Raw genomic sequence first — 16,515 nt, 5'->3', positions numbered from 1 at the left:
CATGCTGGTACTTGTGGTTCTCCAAGTACCAGCTTGCAGGGGAGGCTTGCTGGGACTTGTAGTACTGCTACTAAAAACAATATTCAACATTTTTCACAAGGCTATCAGTCCCCCATCCGCCGCCCTTGGATGGGGGGGACAGCCTCGGCTTCACCCCTGGCCCTTGGGTGGCTGGAGGGGGGGGACCCCTTGATTGAAGGGGTCCCCACTCCTCCAGGGTACCCCGGCCAGGGGTGACTATTTGGGTATGTAATGCCAGGGCCGCAGGGACCAGTATAAAAGTGTCCCCCGGCTGTGGCATTATGTACCTGGCTAGTGGAGCCCGGTGCTGGTTTCAAAAATACGGGGGACCCCTACGCTTTTTGTCCCCCGTATTTTTGGAACCAGGCGCAGAGCCCGGTGCTGGTTGATTAAATATGGGGGAACCCCTGTCATTTTCCCCTCCATATTTTTTCTACCAGGACCGGCTCAAAGAGCCTGAGGCTGGTTATGCTTAGGAGGGGGGACCCCACGCAATTTTTTTTCAGATTTTACAGTAAACAGACCCTTTCCCATAGATAACCATGCACATATCTCACTGATCCGTGCATGGTTATCCAAACTCGACTGGAAAAAGCAGGTCTATTTTTTTGCTGCTTTTTTTAACAAATCGAAAAAAAACAGACCCGCACTTGAGCACTCAGAAACTAACACCCAAATACGAATGAATAGTAAATGCCCGTATTCTATGAAATAACAGTCGCGTTTGACCGATGGTCTATTCATTCGTATTTCGGAACGTTGTCATTCAAACCATTACGAATAGACCAGACACTGCCGAGATTGGTGCTTAGTGAATTCCCGGATTGGGACTTAGAAAAAAAAACACAAATCGGCCAAACTCGGATTTTTAGTAAATACTGGCCATGGTGTAGTACACCCTCCAGCGGTACAGACACAGCCAGCTCAAAATATTGAGGGTGATTAAGATAGCATAGCTGCTGTATATATATATATATATATATATTTATGTATGTCTGTATGTATGTTATCTCTCTCTCTCTCTCTCTATCCGTATATTACACTCACCCAATGCTATAGCACAGATTGCTAATTAGGGTAGATCGCCAGTGCATACACACTGAACAATATCGATGAACGATATCTTTCAGTGACTTCATCCCCCGCACTCCCCGAACATGCAGCTCAATGATATAGTTAAAGTTGAGCTGCATGTTTGGTAGATAATGCCTAAATGAGAATGACCTGCAGGTGCGTGCATTCTTCATCGTTCATCCATACACGCTGACTAGACGATACGAACAATAGATCTTTTAAAAAAGATTGTTAGTGTTCATATCATCTATTGTGTCGCCCAGTGTGTACGGGGCTTAAGGCTAAAACGGACACAGTCGGATTTGGTGACTGTATTTTTTTTTTTTTAAATATAAATATCAATTTTATTAGTGAGAAGACATGAACATAAATGAAAAACACAGATGACCTACTCAGAGGCCATTGAAATTGTGAGCAAACAGCTTACATCAAAGCATAATTAGAATATCCTAGTAGGCCATTTGAACACAGAACTAAGAATATATCAAAACTAATAAAGGAATTGTTGATGATACTTCTTTATGTCGTTCACACATTTTATTTTAATGTTATAAAAAAACAGTTAAAGAGAAGGAGTCACTAGAGAAACTAAAACTCAGAGTGACAATAACAGGTCGAAAGAAGAGAAGAAGAAAAAAACAGAGGAAAGAAGAAGATAAAAAGTTGGGTGACTGTATTATATTATTTTTTATGGACCTTGGCACCACATTGAAATATATATATATATATATTATATACTAATAAAAAATGTCCTAACTGAAATGCTAGCTGTCCACACCCAGGCATAAGTAGCATGGAGTCAGTTACGCTCGCCCCATATATGTGCATAGAGAGTGGCCCTGGAATCGGCAGCAAGATGTTCTCTAATGATGTTGTTGTTTCAAATAACTTTTTAACTAAACAGCGGGGAAATTGGTTTGTGAACAGGATGACTTCAGACTGACTAGAAGAGGGGGGAGAAGGGCAGAGAGATAGAGGCGGCCTTTGGATAGACTCCGTGAAGCCCTCGAGTTGAATTCCAGCTGTTCATCTTTCCATTCCCCAAACCGCAAAATGATGTGCCAACTTCATTTGTCAGATTATCCCAGCTCGGAATTACAGGGAGAGGATCAGGAGATCCAGCTTGCTGCAATTTAGCTGCCTGACTTTTAATTAATTCAAAATTTGTATTCAATTAGGAGCCCTCGGAGGTGGATATACAACCCAGGATGAACTTTATACACCATCCTCTCTACAGAGACCCATAATTAAATGCAAGATTTTGAATGAAGCACATTTACAGGGAAGAAGTCCAACATCGCATGAAGGTTCACCTCGGCTTCCACACGCCACTGTAATGCAGCCAGATAGTGGTATGGGGATCCTGACACCAAATGATCCTGTGTTAGCGTATACATAGAAAATATCTGTTCCAGATTGAACATGAAGCAGCATTTACTCAGATCAGTTTACATATACTACTATATAAAAAGGAAAAGTTTTGCTTTCAAAATATAGATCTTGCTGAAGTCGGTCACATACATTATAAAGTCATTGTGTGTGTTTGGCATGAAAAAGAATCATTCTTATCCTCCCCAAAAATTACTATTTTATGCAGTTATGGTCTTCTATAGTAATCTTGACAAAGGCTTTTCATTTTCAATTGCTGGTCATCTCTATAGGCCCTATTTATCAAATAATGGGGCAGATGCATTAAGCCTGGAGAAGTGATACATCAGTGATAAGTCCAAGGTGATAATGCACCAGCCAATCAGCTCCTAACTATACATTTATATATTGGAGATGATTGGCTAGTGCGTTATCACCTTGCACTTATCACCGCTTTATCACTTCTCCAGGCTTAATACATCTGTCCCACTATTTGTGGCATATTTCTTAAAAATCGCTCTTTTCCAGGGATAACCACAAATTTTAAGGCTGCCCCAAATGTACTAAGGAAGGGTCACAGCAGATATCTTCGCTATCTGCTACAGTCCCTGCATTTCCGACAGCAGCTTCAGTCCCCATACGTGCTAGAAAGCGTATCAATGCTCCCCCTCATAATAGATACATTAGGCAGGTGTGGCCTCATGGAGAAGAGACGTGGCCACACAGCACACCCCCATGTTCAACATCTGGTGGTGTGTCTAGTACTCCTGGAGATGATGGGCGGCATCTATTTGGTGGCAGTGGCTGTGACAGCTGGTGGGGTGGCTAGTTGTTAGGGTCTCCTGCCCTGTGCTGCCACGTCGTCAAGGCAACCGGGAGACAAGTGCTAGCAGAGTAACCTGAGCGCAGCTGATACTCCGGTTCGGGTCTTTTGCTGTGCAGTGGTTACAGGCTCTGTGCACGGCAGGGGATCCGGTGCTGGTTTTTGTGCTCACAGTCTGTGAGGTCTGAGTGGGGCGTGGACAGCACCTGCTATATAAGGCCTCTTCTCAGGTTAAGCAGATGCTGCTGAATCTTTGTTGGTTAGTCAGTTCCTGAAAGTTAGCCAGTACTGTGTAGCTTTGTATTTGTTGTTGCTTACTGCAAATAAGCCTGGGAATTTGGTACTACACTCTGCCAATCCAGACCTAGCAGTAAGACTGGAGTCAGTCGTTTAACTTGCTGGGGTTCTTTTGCTACTCTGTGAACTTAGCAAGTTTGCGGCTGTATTCTCAGATTTGCCTGCCTAAATCCTGTCTCACTGTGCAAGGTGTTCAGATGTCAGTTTAGTGGCAGTAAGCTGAACCTGTGCACTGCAAGTGAGGATTAGGATTGTGGAGACTCTCCTTGTGTCTATCATTCCATCTCTGACCAAGGAGTTTACTGCCACACCCGTTGGTAACCCTTTAGGGTTTTGCTGTTGCCCTTAGCAACAGCATTTCGGGTTCTCTACGTATTAAAACACAACATCTTGCTTTTTCCATCTGAGCATTACTAATACTAGGGAGACACCCAGTTTCTTAGCCTCTGGGCTTCTCTGTTCACTTTGTGTTTATTTTGTTACCCTATCACCTTCTGTGTACGTAATGTCATATTCCCCAGTCTGTCTGTGAGTTCATTTGTTTTGCATCCCTATCCGTTCAGACACCAGTACATTCCTGCAGGCACTGGTGTGCATAACAGTTCAAACACCAGTACATTCCTGCAGGCACTGGTGTGCATAACAGTTCAGACACCAGTACATTCCTGCAGGCACTGGTGTGCATAACACTAGTCTTTCATATTCCAATAAGTGCTAGCAGTGACCTGGTTGTGGGTTGCAGTACCTAGGGCCTCCACACTCAAACTAATACACCCATACTACGTTACATCTGTGTCTGATTAGCCAACCCCCTGTTATCACCCTGGAACCCATAACACAAGCGTCTAAATCACCCATTGGGATGTGTGAGCTGGGCAACTCAGATATAATCGCATGCGAAAAACATACACACACACATGGCTGTGTGTGGCATAGTCTGCTGGTATAAAGTAGTGGCAGGCAAGTCCCACCCACCCACCCCAGCCCAACCCAGCCCAACCCAGCCCAGCCCACACAAATACTCACCATCGAGTGGGAACCGAGCTGTCATTTTGCAGAGTTTGGCAGGAGAACGGTTCCAGTTTCAAGAATGGCGCCTTAGCGTAATTTTTTAAATATAAGATGGCCGCCGTGAGGCAGTCATGGCTCGTAATGTCATCACCCCGCCCCTCGGGGCTGGTTTATAGAAACCAGCACGATGCAGCAGCTGTCAGTCCGCCGGTGGGGAGGGAGCGTGCAAGAGCTCCTGAAGAAAGAAGATGCCAGGAAGCCCAGGGGAGGTGGCGGCGGCCATGCAAAAGAGCTACCCAAAGGCCGCCACCCTCCAGGTGAAGACGCCGCAAGCCCTGGGAAAGCGGCGGCCCCCCAGGTGTAGACAGAAGACTCCAGAAGTCCTGGAGAGGCGGAGGCCATGGAAAAGAGCTTAACGGCCGCCTCCCCCAGGTGAAGACCCTGTATAATAGACTTTAAAAAAAAAAGTGTTATGTATTTATTTAAAAAAATTATTTACAGGAGGACTACAGGTGCCAGCGGGCCCTTGATGTCCTGGCATGCTAGCACCTGTGGTTCTCCAAGTGGCAGCATGCTGGGGCAGGCTTGCTGGAACCTGTAGGCCACCTGTAAAGAACAATATTAGTATATCATGAACCCCGCACCCACCGCCACCAGGGTTGCAGGGCATAGCACTGGGCTTATAGCTCAATGCTGGTTGTTGCTCGAGAGGGGGGATTCCATTTATTTTTTTCTGGGTCCACACTTTCCGAGGAATATCAGCCCTGGTATGACTGGTTTGGGAGGAGTTTAATGCGATGGCAGGGTACCCCACACTGAGTGTCCCCCCTGCTACGGCATTAAAGCCCCCCATCAGATGCAACTATGCCTGCAAGTGCTTTATCTGACCTGGTCGTACAGGATGCGACCAATCAGATAATCATTGTTAGCAGCGGCAGGGAAGGGAAACTTCCCTCCGCTTCTAATCTCAGAGGGATCCAGCCCCCAGCCCCCAGTGTTGCCATGCTGCCAATCATTGCTTATCGGTCAGTAAGGCAGGATCTCCCAACCCCAGCGGCTGCAGACAATAGCAGCCGCTGGTAAGTGTAAATCATCGCCCCCCAAGCACCCCTGTGTACCTGGCAGCTGTCCGGGCTCTAAAAATGAAACTCGCAATGGTTGCGATGTTACAGATGTTCCGATGGTTGCGATGTTCCAATTGATGTTCTGATGTTTGAAAAAAATATTTCACAAAAAAGATCAAAACTCCTTTTTTCTTCTTTTTTTTTTTTTTTTTACTAAAATCATTTTGGATAGGGTTAAATTCATGTTCTTCACCTAATTCACTAATAAAAAAATACCCGACAATTTCTGAAAGGTTTTTGGGGTAAAAAAAAAAAATCATCAGTTAATTGGTTAAATAATATATTGGGGGGAGGGGGGGGGGGGGGTGAATCAGCCACTGCCTCCCTGGCCACTGACCTGACTGCCAGGAGGTGATTTATGTGTATACAGGAGCGGTTCTAGGCACGGCAAGCAGGGCGGGTGCCCGGGGCGCTGTGGCCTGCGGGTGTGTCCGCAGTCATACCGCAGGCTCCTGCCGGCCACCCACCCCCCGGCTGCAGCCGACTCCATCGTCAGATACTAGAGGTCATAATTGACCTCTAGTGTCTGTGCGGCGCTGCTATGGGAGAGATGTCACGACGTCTATCCCATAGAGAGGAGCAGCAGTGGCAGCAGAGATGGAGCAGCAGCGGTCGGGAAGCAGGAGCGGGGCTGGTGAGTATTTTTTTTGTATGTTTTTTTTTTGTGTGTGTTTGTTAGTGGCGCCACAACTACAGGAGGCACAGCTACTCAGGGCACAACTACAGGGGGCACAACTACTGGGGGCAAATCTACAGGGGGCACAAACCAGGGAGCACAACTACTCTGGGCACAACTACAAGGGGTAAAGCTACAGGAGGCACAGCTACACGGTGCACAATTACTGGGGGCAATACTACTGGGGCACAGCTACAGGGGGCACAACTGCTGGGTGCAATTCTACAGAGGGTACAAACCAGGGGGCACAACTACTCTGGGCACAACTACTGGGGGCAAATCTACAGGGGAACAACTACTGGGGGCACAACCAGGGCAACCATCAGGGGGGTATTGTGGGGACTGGTGTCCCGGGCTCTTACAGAGAGGGGGCCCCACCCCTGGCTCCTACCACCAATACCTGTAGAGCTGAAGGAAACTTTCGCCCTGGGCGCCACAAGGTCTAGAAACAGCCCTGTGTGTACAAGGGGAGTGTGGGCCACAGTGGGGTGTCATCCTTGCAGGGGGTGATGCCAAAATGCCGGGTACTGCAGGAGCTGGGTACTGTAGTGTGACATTATCCTGCAGCACTTGGCTCCTGTCACTGAGCCGACAGTGCAGCCAGAGTCTCCAGGGACAGCACCCCTGAGATAATTTGGGGCTTCCTGTGTGGCCACACCGCCTTTAGTGACGTCATGTGAGACCACGTCCCCTATCCAAGAAGCTACACTCTCCTCGAAGATGTGCACAGAGGGTCACTTGGCCGTACCGGGTGTCACCGACCCCGGTGCTGCCACTGCTACAAAATACAAGTGTATAATATATAACAGTGGCATCACAAGAGAGGTGTGCAGAATGGGCGCAACAGTTACACTGTGTATCTCTGGTACTAGTGCTGCACTCCCAGGAGCCGGGGACAGGAGCTGCCCATTGTGTGCTATGTTACATAGCGATCACTGGCTCCTGGAGAGAGGCAAAGGCTGCACTGGGTCCCGGGTGCACACTCCATGGAATGTTCTCTCCTAGCGCCACAGCTCACTGTAGAGAAACAAGGGTTTTCTGTGCAGTCCTCACTGGCAGGGATGAGGACGAGCTGCCACAGCTGGCTCCAATCTCTGTCCACCCTCCTACTGCAGGAGCCGGAAAGGCGGAACTCCAGAGTAAGAACTGCACAGATGGAATCGGGTGTATCCCTTGTAACAACATTGCAGTGGGTTCCTTACAAATGGAGAATGGTTGCTAACTGGTAAAGGAAAATATCTACATCTCCTTCTCCTCACCTGCACAGTGCTTGGGATATGGCAATGACCTGTCATTCCAATGTATTCCCCTTTTTTCAGGTTGTCACTGATTTACAAGCACTAGGCCTACACTCATCACTCTCATCATGCAGCTCTCCTCATATGGCTTTATAAAAGTCTCTGCCTCTCTTATTTACTTTACTTCTCTTTACTATATCGCATCTCTGCATTTTTGTAACAGCTCTGGATCTCATTGTCACAGCTGTACATCTCACCAAAGCTCTGCACCTCATTTTCATGGCTCTGCATCCCTTCATCATAATTCTTCATCCCAGTGTCACAGCTCTCCACTTCATTGTTACAGCTCTGCATCACATTATTTATCATACCCTCCAACTGTACCTTTTTGGCAGGTACAGGACCTTTTTTTAATATAAATTTTTGGCTCTCCAAACTTCCATTGAAATTATAAAAAAAAGTTACCCGTGGCCACACCCCCTTTTCAAATTTGTAGCGATTTTTATGTGTAAAATGTTGGAGGGTATGCATTGTCACAGACACAGCCGGATTTACAATGGGGCGGGTGCAGCTGCAGCTCTATGGGGGACATTTACTAAGCAGTGATAAGAGCGGAGAAGTGAGCCAGTGGAGAAGTTGCCCATGGCAACCAATCAGCACTGAAGTAACATCTATAATTTGCATGCTATAAAATGATACAGAGCTGCTGATTGGTTGATGGGGAAATTTGTCCCCTGGCTCACTTCTCCACTCTTATCACTGCTTAGTAAATGTTCCTCTATGCCCTTCATTGAAAACAGGCCCACAGCAAACTGACAACACATACCCTCAAACTGTACCTTTTTTTATGGTCTGTACCTGCCAAAAAGGGCTTTGTACTGATTTTTAACTCTCCAAATTTACATTGAAAGTATAGGAAAGGGGGCGTGGCCATGCCCTCTTTACCAGTGCCATGCCCATTTTCCTAATTTGTACCGGTTTTTATGTGTAAAATGTTGGTGGGTATGACAACATTGAAAGGAAAAAAACATTTTCCAGTCAGACTGTCAGCGGCCGTCCTCTCTCCCATGCCCTGCCTTCTCTGGCTCCAGATCAGTCACAGAGCCGTGCAGGTAGTGTAGTGGACACCCCTCCCCTCTTCTCCAGTCTCTCCTCCGGGGTCATGAGCCTGTCACTCACAGTCGCAAGCTCCGCCCCCCAGACTACACGAGAAACTGCTGCTGCATGAAGCCTGTCAAGTTTAATGGCTTTTTGATTAGTTTATACTGTTTGTGTGGTGTGTGTGTGTGTGTGTGTGTGTGTGGTGTATACTGTGTGTGTATGTATAGGAAGGGATACTGCTGTGTGTGTGTGTAGTAAGGGATGCTGGTGCATGTGTGTGTCGTAAGGGGTGCTGCTGTGTGTGTGTGTGTGTGTGTGTGTCATAAGTGGTGCTGCTGTGTGTGTGTCATAAGGGGTGCTGCTGTGTGTGTGTGTGTGTGTGTGTGTGTGTGTGTGTGTGTGTGTCGTAAAGGGTGCTGCTGTGTGTGTATAGTAAGTGGTGCTGCTGTGTGAGTGCAGTAAGGAGTTTTGCGGTGTGAGTGTAGTATCGGGTGCTGTTGTGTGAGTGTAGTAACGGTGACTGTGTACAATTGGGTTCTGCGGTGTGAGTGTAGTAACGGGTGCAGCTGTGTGAGTGTAGTAGTGGGTCCTACTGTGTGTGAGTGTAGTAATGGGTGCCTCTGGTCACAGGGCCGGATCTTGCCCTTGTGGCGCCCCGGGCAAAAATGGGGGCGTGGCTTCATATTGGGGCGTGGTCAGTTACGCCCCCATTTGTGCCCCCTGTAGCGCAGCTGAAAAAAAATTAATAATAAATAAAAGTATACTTACAATCCCCGCTCCTGATTCCAGACCTCCTCCTCCGCCGGCGCCGCTCTTCTCCTGGACTCGGATGGTTGTGTCTGTCCTCGGATCTATGGGAGAGACGTCATTACGTCTCTCCCATAGCACAGCATAGACACTAGAGGTCAATTATGACCCCTAGTGTCTCTGCCACTATGCTGTGCGGTGCGCGATGACGTCATCGCGCACCGCACAGCAAAGGTCCTCTCCATGAAGGGGAACTAGACGCTTCGTCTAGTTTCCCTTCATGGAGAGGACCTTTGCTGTGCGGTGCGCGATGACGTCATCGCGCACCGCACAGCACAGTCCTCTCCATGAAGGGAAACTAGGCGCTTAGCGTCTGGTTCCCTTCAAAGCGGGGGACCAGCGGCGGGCACAGCGGGGGCACTGCAGAGGGCACAGTGGCGGATCTTGCCATGGTGCGGCGCCCTCCGGAAGGCGGCGCCCTGGGCAAAAGTACTGCTTGCCCGTGGCAAGATCCGGTACTGTCTGGTCATGCCTCCCACATCACTAGTCACATCCTCGACAGCCGCATATTATAGGCCCTTTGTACATTTCAGCTCCAGGCCCATGTGGATCTTAATCTGGCACTGGTCAGAGCTCTGCCCTAATTCACATTGTCATAGCTCTACACAAGGGCATAGCTACCATATGTGCAGGCAGTGCAGCTGCTGTTTGGCCTATAGCTGAGAGGGGCCCACTTTCCCTGTCACAGTTATATGTGTTATATACATTTTTCACCATTGGGTGGTATACAGCAGTACTTCAAGTATGGCGGTATGGGGCGGTATGGCGTATCGGTAAGAAATTCCCAGCCAGTACGCCATACCGCTGGGCCACCCACCATACCTGCATCCCGCTGGCTGCTGTGTGAGGGGAGGAGAGCACAGCGCAGCACCTCTCCTGCCCCTCAATTCTTTGTGATTTCCGGTCTCCGGCAGCGGCAGCGGGGTAAATCTCAATAAGGCACCGGTTTGCTAGCCAATCAGAGCTCGTGGACTGGCAGCCGCGGCTCCTAATTGGCTGCCGGTCCACAAGCTCTGATTGGCTAACTAACCGGCGCCTCATTTGAGATACCCGCTGCCGGAGACTAGACTTCACGAGCATTGAGGGGCAGGAGAGGCGATGCGCTCTCCTACCCTCACATAGCAGCAACAGAGGCAGCGGTGAGCAGTGGGGGGGGGGGACGGGACTCTGGGGCAATGTATATCTGGCATTGTGGGGCAATGTATATCTGACACGGGGCAATGTGTATCTGGCACTCTGGGGCAATGTATATCTGGCACTGTGGGGCAATGTATATCTGACACTGGGGCAATGTGTATCTCACACTGCGTTGCAATATACAGTATATCTGACACTGGGGCAATGTGTATCTGACACTGGGGCAATGTATATCTGACACTGGGGCAATGTGTGTCTGACACTGGGGGACAATGTGTATCTGGCACTGTGGGGGCATTTGTGTATCTGGCACTGTGGGGGCATTTGTGTATCTGGCACTCTGGGGCAATGTGTATCTGGCACTCTGGGGCAATGTATATCTGGCACTGTGGGGCAACGTGTATCTGACACTAATATATTTATTATTGTATTGACGTCTTTTTTTTTTTACTGTTTTCCATTGATACACTGTTATACATTATACATTGCATTACCAATTACTTTACTGTGTTGAAAATTGTCTCTTTCCACAGCTAGGCTATAGTATCATATTGTGTAGCATAGTCTGTGCTGTTTGTATTGTATTACATAGTCGGTATTGTTTGTATTGTATTGTTTTTCTAAAGGTACAGGGAGTTAGAGTTTTTAGACAACATTGGGGGTGTCCGTGGTTGGGAATCTCACTCAGTGCATGTCATGCATGATGTATGCGCACGTAGAGCAACCGGCCCATTGTGAATACATCTGCGCGAGGTGTACGCGAACGGTTGCCCTGGAAGCCCAGGTAACTGATCTAGAGCAAACCGTTACGCGACTGAGGAGTATTCACAATCTCGAATGAGCTTAGATAGAACTGTGGAGGAGTTGCAGGGACACACACCGGTAGACGAGGACGAGGACAATCAGGTAGCTAGCTGGTTCACGTTTAGAAGGAAGAAGAAGTGGAGAGACAGGACATCTCTGATCTGCCAAACCCCAATAAATTTGCCCAACTGACGAAGAATCTGGGGATAGCAGTGAGGAAATGACGGCACTGGAGGATAAAGTTCCCTCTAGCCACCAGAGGAACGCACCTTCCAGGGCAAAGGGAACAAAATAAAGTGAGTGTTAGGCGACGCGGTCCGGACTTCCTCCCGGCCCGGCGCCCAGCAACTAGGGACGCCGAGCGCGCTGAGCCGCCGGGTCCCTAGCAACGCTAGGACGCCGTGCGCGCTGAGCCGCCGGCTCCCTAGCAACGCTAGGACGCCGGGCGCGCCGAGCCGCCGGGACCCTAGCAACGGGGAAGCCACGGACGGACCGCGTTCCCCGTTGCTGGGTTGATTATTTAACTGTGCACACATGTTTTCTGGTCGTGCAGCAAGGCAGCTGCATGACATTCATTGTAATCAGGCTCTGGACTCTGATTGGAGGATTCCCTGCTAAATACCTTCTCAGTGCCTCACACAGACGCCGGTGATAGTTTCCTGCATGCTGCTCATGTTGGTGAACGTCTGTTCCTGGTCTGCTGTGCCCGGTCATTCCAGTCCTCTGAGTTCCTGAGTCTTGGTGTTTGTCATCTCATCCCAAGGAGTTCTCCTGGTCCTCATTTACCTGTGACAGTCTTTAGAGGATCTCGTTTGATTTCGTGAGTGGCGGCTCTTCCGCGTGCTGCGGCCTAGGCCGCTTTATATTGTGTTCTGGTTTTGGAGCATTTGCGGAGGTATCCGCTTCCACAGTCCTCTCCGGAACTCAGCGGTGCCGTGTAGGAGAGTGGACAAGTGGAGTATTTTGGTTGTTCTTTTCCCTGGCGGTAATCCGCGCATACTTTAGTGTTAGGTTTGTTAGTAGCCCCTGGCCTTGCTGTTTAGTTAGAGGGCCCCTTGTTATCACCCTGTCTCGGTTCACTCTTTGTCTCTCATTAAGACCTGAGGGGGCATCGAAGTTGGGCAGACGTAATCCGCCCTTCAAACGCGGCTGCCATGGGCCCAAGCAACCATAGTCTCGCAAGAGTGTACTGACAGCACGGGCGAGACAACGAGATAGGGCGCCAGGGGCTATTCCCATTCCTTCCCCCTTTCCCAGCATTACGTTCTGGTATTCAGGTCCTTTCATATAAGATCACCCCAGACCTGAGTATTAGAACCATAACATTATCACCGGCCCAAAAGACTTAAAAAAAAAAAAAAGAGGGGGTTTAAATTTTTTCACATTCAGTTTTGGTAGGAGTTAACCGGCTTCATGAATCCGGCAGGGTTAGGACCAAATCCCGGTCAGCTTTTAGTTAACCAAATTCAAGAACTTACTCAGATGGTTCAGGACCTTTCTCTTCGGGTGAGATCGCAGGAAGATCTTTTGCGAGCCTCCCCGAGGGTGGTCCCAGAACCAAAGATGCATTTACCCGACCGTTTTTTGGGTAACCGAAAAGATTTTTTTAATTTTAAAGAAGCTTGTAAGCTATATTTTCGTTTAAGGCCTAGTTCCTCTGGTACTGAATCTCAGCGGGTTGGGATTATTATGTCGTTACTCCAGGGGGATCCACAGACCTGGGCGTTTGGGTTAAAAGCTGAAGATCCTGCTTTGTTATCTGTAGACGCCTTTTTTAAATCATTAGGTCTGTTGTATGATGACCCAGATAGAGAGGCGTCAGCTGAGAGTCACCTGCGTGCTCTCAAACAAGGTAAAATCCAGCAGAGGTGTATTGTACCGAATTTCGCCGCTGGTCGAATGACTGTGGCTGGAATGACCCGGCCCTGCGCAGTCAGTATCGCCTCGGTTTATCTGAACTTATTAAAGACAGTCTCCTCCAGTACCCCGCTCCTGAGACTCTCGATAAACTCATGGAGCTTGCTATAAAAATAGATCGTCGTCTCCGAGAGCGGAGGGCTGAAAGAGGAACAAATGTTAGGCCTAGTCCTTGTGTTTATTCCTTTCCAGAGGACGTCGAGGAGCCCATGCAGATGGGTCTCTCCCGGCTGTCCCCAGAGGAAAGAACCAGAAGATTAAGTTCTGGTCTTTGTTTGTACTGTGGTGGTAAGGGACATATTGCTCGCAACTGCCCGAACAAGTCGGGAAACGCTCTGACCAAGTGAATTGTGAGGGGGTTCACTTAGGTCTGCAGCTTATCTCCTCAAATGACTCTCTCTTAGTCCCTGTTAAAATTTCCTTTGGCAGCCTCAGTTCATTGGTGTCGGCCTTTGTCGACAGTGGAGCTGCAGGAAATTTTATGGATTTAACTTGGACTAAGGCCTTAGGCATTCCACAGATACCGTTGGACAAACGTATCACCGTGCATGGGTTAGATGGGGGTCCGCTTTCCAATGGGATTATTACTCACCGCACACCTCCAGTATTACTTACAGTAGGAGCCTTACATTCTGAAGATATAGAATTTTACCTTACACATTGTCCGGCAGTTCCTGTAGTTTTGGGTCACCCTTGGCTTGCCTTTCATAATCCCACCATTGATTGGCGGTCCGGGGAGATTTCCCAATGGGGTCTTTTTTGTGTTAAGGAATGTATTTCTTATCCAGTCCGGGTTGCAGCAATCGTCCCAGAGCTTATTCCTGTGGAATATCAGGATTTTGCCGATGTGTTCTCCAAAGGCAATGCGGACATTCTGCCTCCCCATCGGTCCTACGATTGTGCAATTGAGTTAGTACCAGGTGCCACTTTGTCTAAGGGGAGATTATATGCCCTGTCCGGGCCAGAAACCACGGCCATGAATAATTACATTCAGGAATGCCTTAAAAAAGGTTTTATTAGGCCTTCAAAATCTCCGTTGAGTGCAGGATTTTTCTTTGTTGAGAAAAAAGATGGGTCACTTAGACCATGTATTGATTTTAGGGCTCTGAATAAGATCTCTGTGAAAAACACCTATCCTTTGCCATTAATTTCAGTGCTTTTTGATCAGTTACGCTCCGCCGTGATCTTTTCGAAAATTGATCTTAGGGGAGCTTACAACCTCATCCGAATAAAATCTGGGGATGAGTGGAAGACGGCTTTCAGCACTCAGTCTGGTCACTATGAATACCTGGTGATGCCGTTTGACCTGTCAAATGCTCCGGCGGTTTTTCAAGACCTCATTAACGATGTTCTCCGTGACTTCCTTGAGAAGTTCGTGGTCATTTATCTTGACGACATTTTGATATACTCTGAGTCTATGGAACAACATGTTACCCAGGTGCGTCTGGTTCTTCAAAAATTACGAGAGAATCATTTATATGCCAAGCTTGAGAAGTGTGATTTTCACATCACAGAGGTGTCTTTCTTGGGGTACATTATTTCTCCCCAGGGATTTTTAATGGAACCGAAAAAACTCCAGGCCATCCTTAATTGGGCGCAACACACTAATTTAAAAGCAATTCAGCGCTTTTTAGGGTTTGCTAATTATTATAGGCGGTTCATTCATACTTTTTCTGACCTGGTCGCTCCCATAGTAGCTGTGACTAAAAAAGGAGCAGATCCCTCCAATTGGTCGCTTGAAGCTGAGTTAGCCTTCCGGGCCTTGAAGCAGGCCTTTGTCTCAGCTCCTGTCCTCAGGCATCCTAATCTGGAGCTTCCCTTTATTGTGGAGGTTGATGCCTCAGAGGTTGGAGTGGGGGCTATCCTTTCTCAGGAAGATCCGGAGTCTCAGGAGTTACATCCTTGTGCCTTCATGTCCAGGAAATTCTCCTCCGCTGAATCCAACTATGACGTTGGTAATCGGGAATTACTGGCAGTAAAATGGGCTTTCGAGGAATGGAGGCATTGGCTGGAGGGAGCTAGGCATACTATTACTGTTTTTACTGACCATAAGAACCTGCAATATATTGAATCAGCTAAACGGCTTAATGCTCGGCAGGCATGTTGGGCATTGTTTTTTACTCGTTTCAGGTTTATAATCACCTTCAGGCCTGGTTCCAAGAATACGAAAGCTGATGCCCTGTCACGTTGCTTTCTTCCGGTCCACAATAGCAATCCTGTTACTACTCCCATAGTTCCATCTTCAGTCATCCGGGCAGGCCTCACACAGGATTTATTTACTCAGTTAAACCAGCTTCAACACCAAGCTCCTAGACTTACTCCTGCTGGTCGTCTTTTTGTCCCTGAATTCTTGAGAGGCACTGTTTTAACTGAGTTTCATGACAACAAAGTCTCGGGGCATCCGGGTATCACTAAGACCTTGGAGTTAGTCTCTCGCTCAGTGTGGTGGCCTAGTCTTTCTAAAGACGTTAAGGAATTCGTCCATTCCTGTCAGGTTTGTGCACAGCATAAGGTTCCTCGTTCGTTGCCTATCGGGCAATTTATGCCTTTAGCCGTTCCTCTCAGGCCATGGTCTCATATTTCCATGGATTTCGTGGTGGACCTTCCCCTTTCAGCCGGATTGCGAGTCATTTGGGTGGTAGTGGACCGTTTTAGTAAAATGGCTCATTTCATTGTTCTTCCCCGATTACCCTCTGCTCAAGGGTTGGCAGTTTTGTTCCTCCGCCATGTGTTCAGGCTCCATGGTTTGCCCACTGATGTTGTCTCTAATCGGGGTCCACAATTCATCGCACAATTCTGGAAACGTTTTTGTGCCTCATTGAAGATGAAACTGTCTTTAACATCGGGTTACCATCCACAGTCTAACGGGCAAACCGAACGAGTCAACCAGTCATTAAAACAGTACATACGCTTGTATTCGGCCAAACTCCAGAATGATTGGTCCGAGTTTCTTCCTTTGGCCGAATTTGCTTATAATAACTCTTGTCATTCCTCCACCAAGGAGTCCCCATTCTTTTCAGTCTTTGGTTTTCATCCTAGAGCCAACTCTTTTTTCCATCATTCTCCAGTTTCCTCGTTGACCTTAACCTCCCATCTCAGAGCAATTTGGAGAAAAGT

This window comes from Pseudophryne corroboree, chromosome 2 (genome assembly GCF_028390025.1).
Source record: "Pseudophryne corroboree isolate aPseCor3 chromosome 2, aPseCor3.hap2, whole genome shotgun sequence".
NCBI classification, from domain to species: domain Eukaryota; kingdom Metazoa; phylum Chordata; class Amphibia; order Anura; family Myobatrachidae; genus Pseudophryne; species Pseudophryne corroboree.
Note: the sequence above shows the minus strand (reverse complement) of the source record.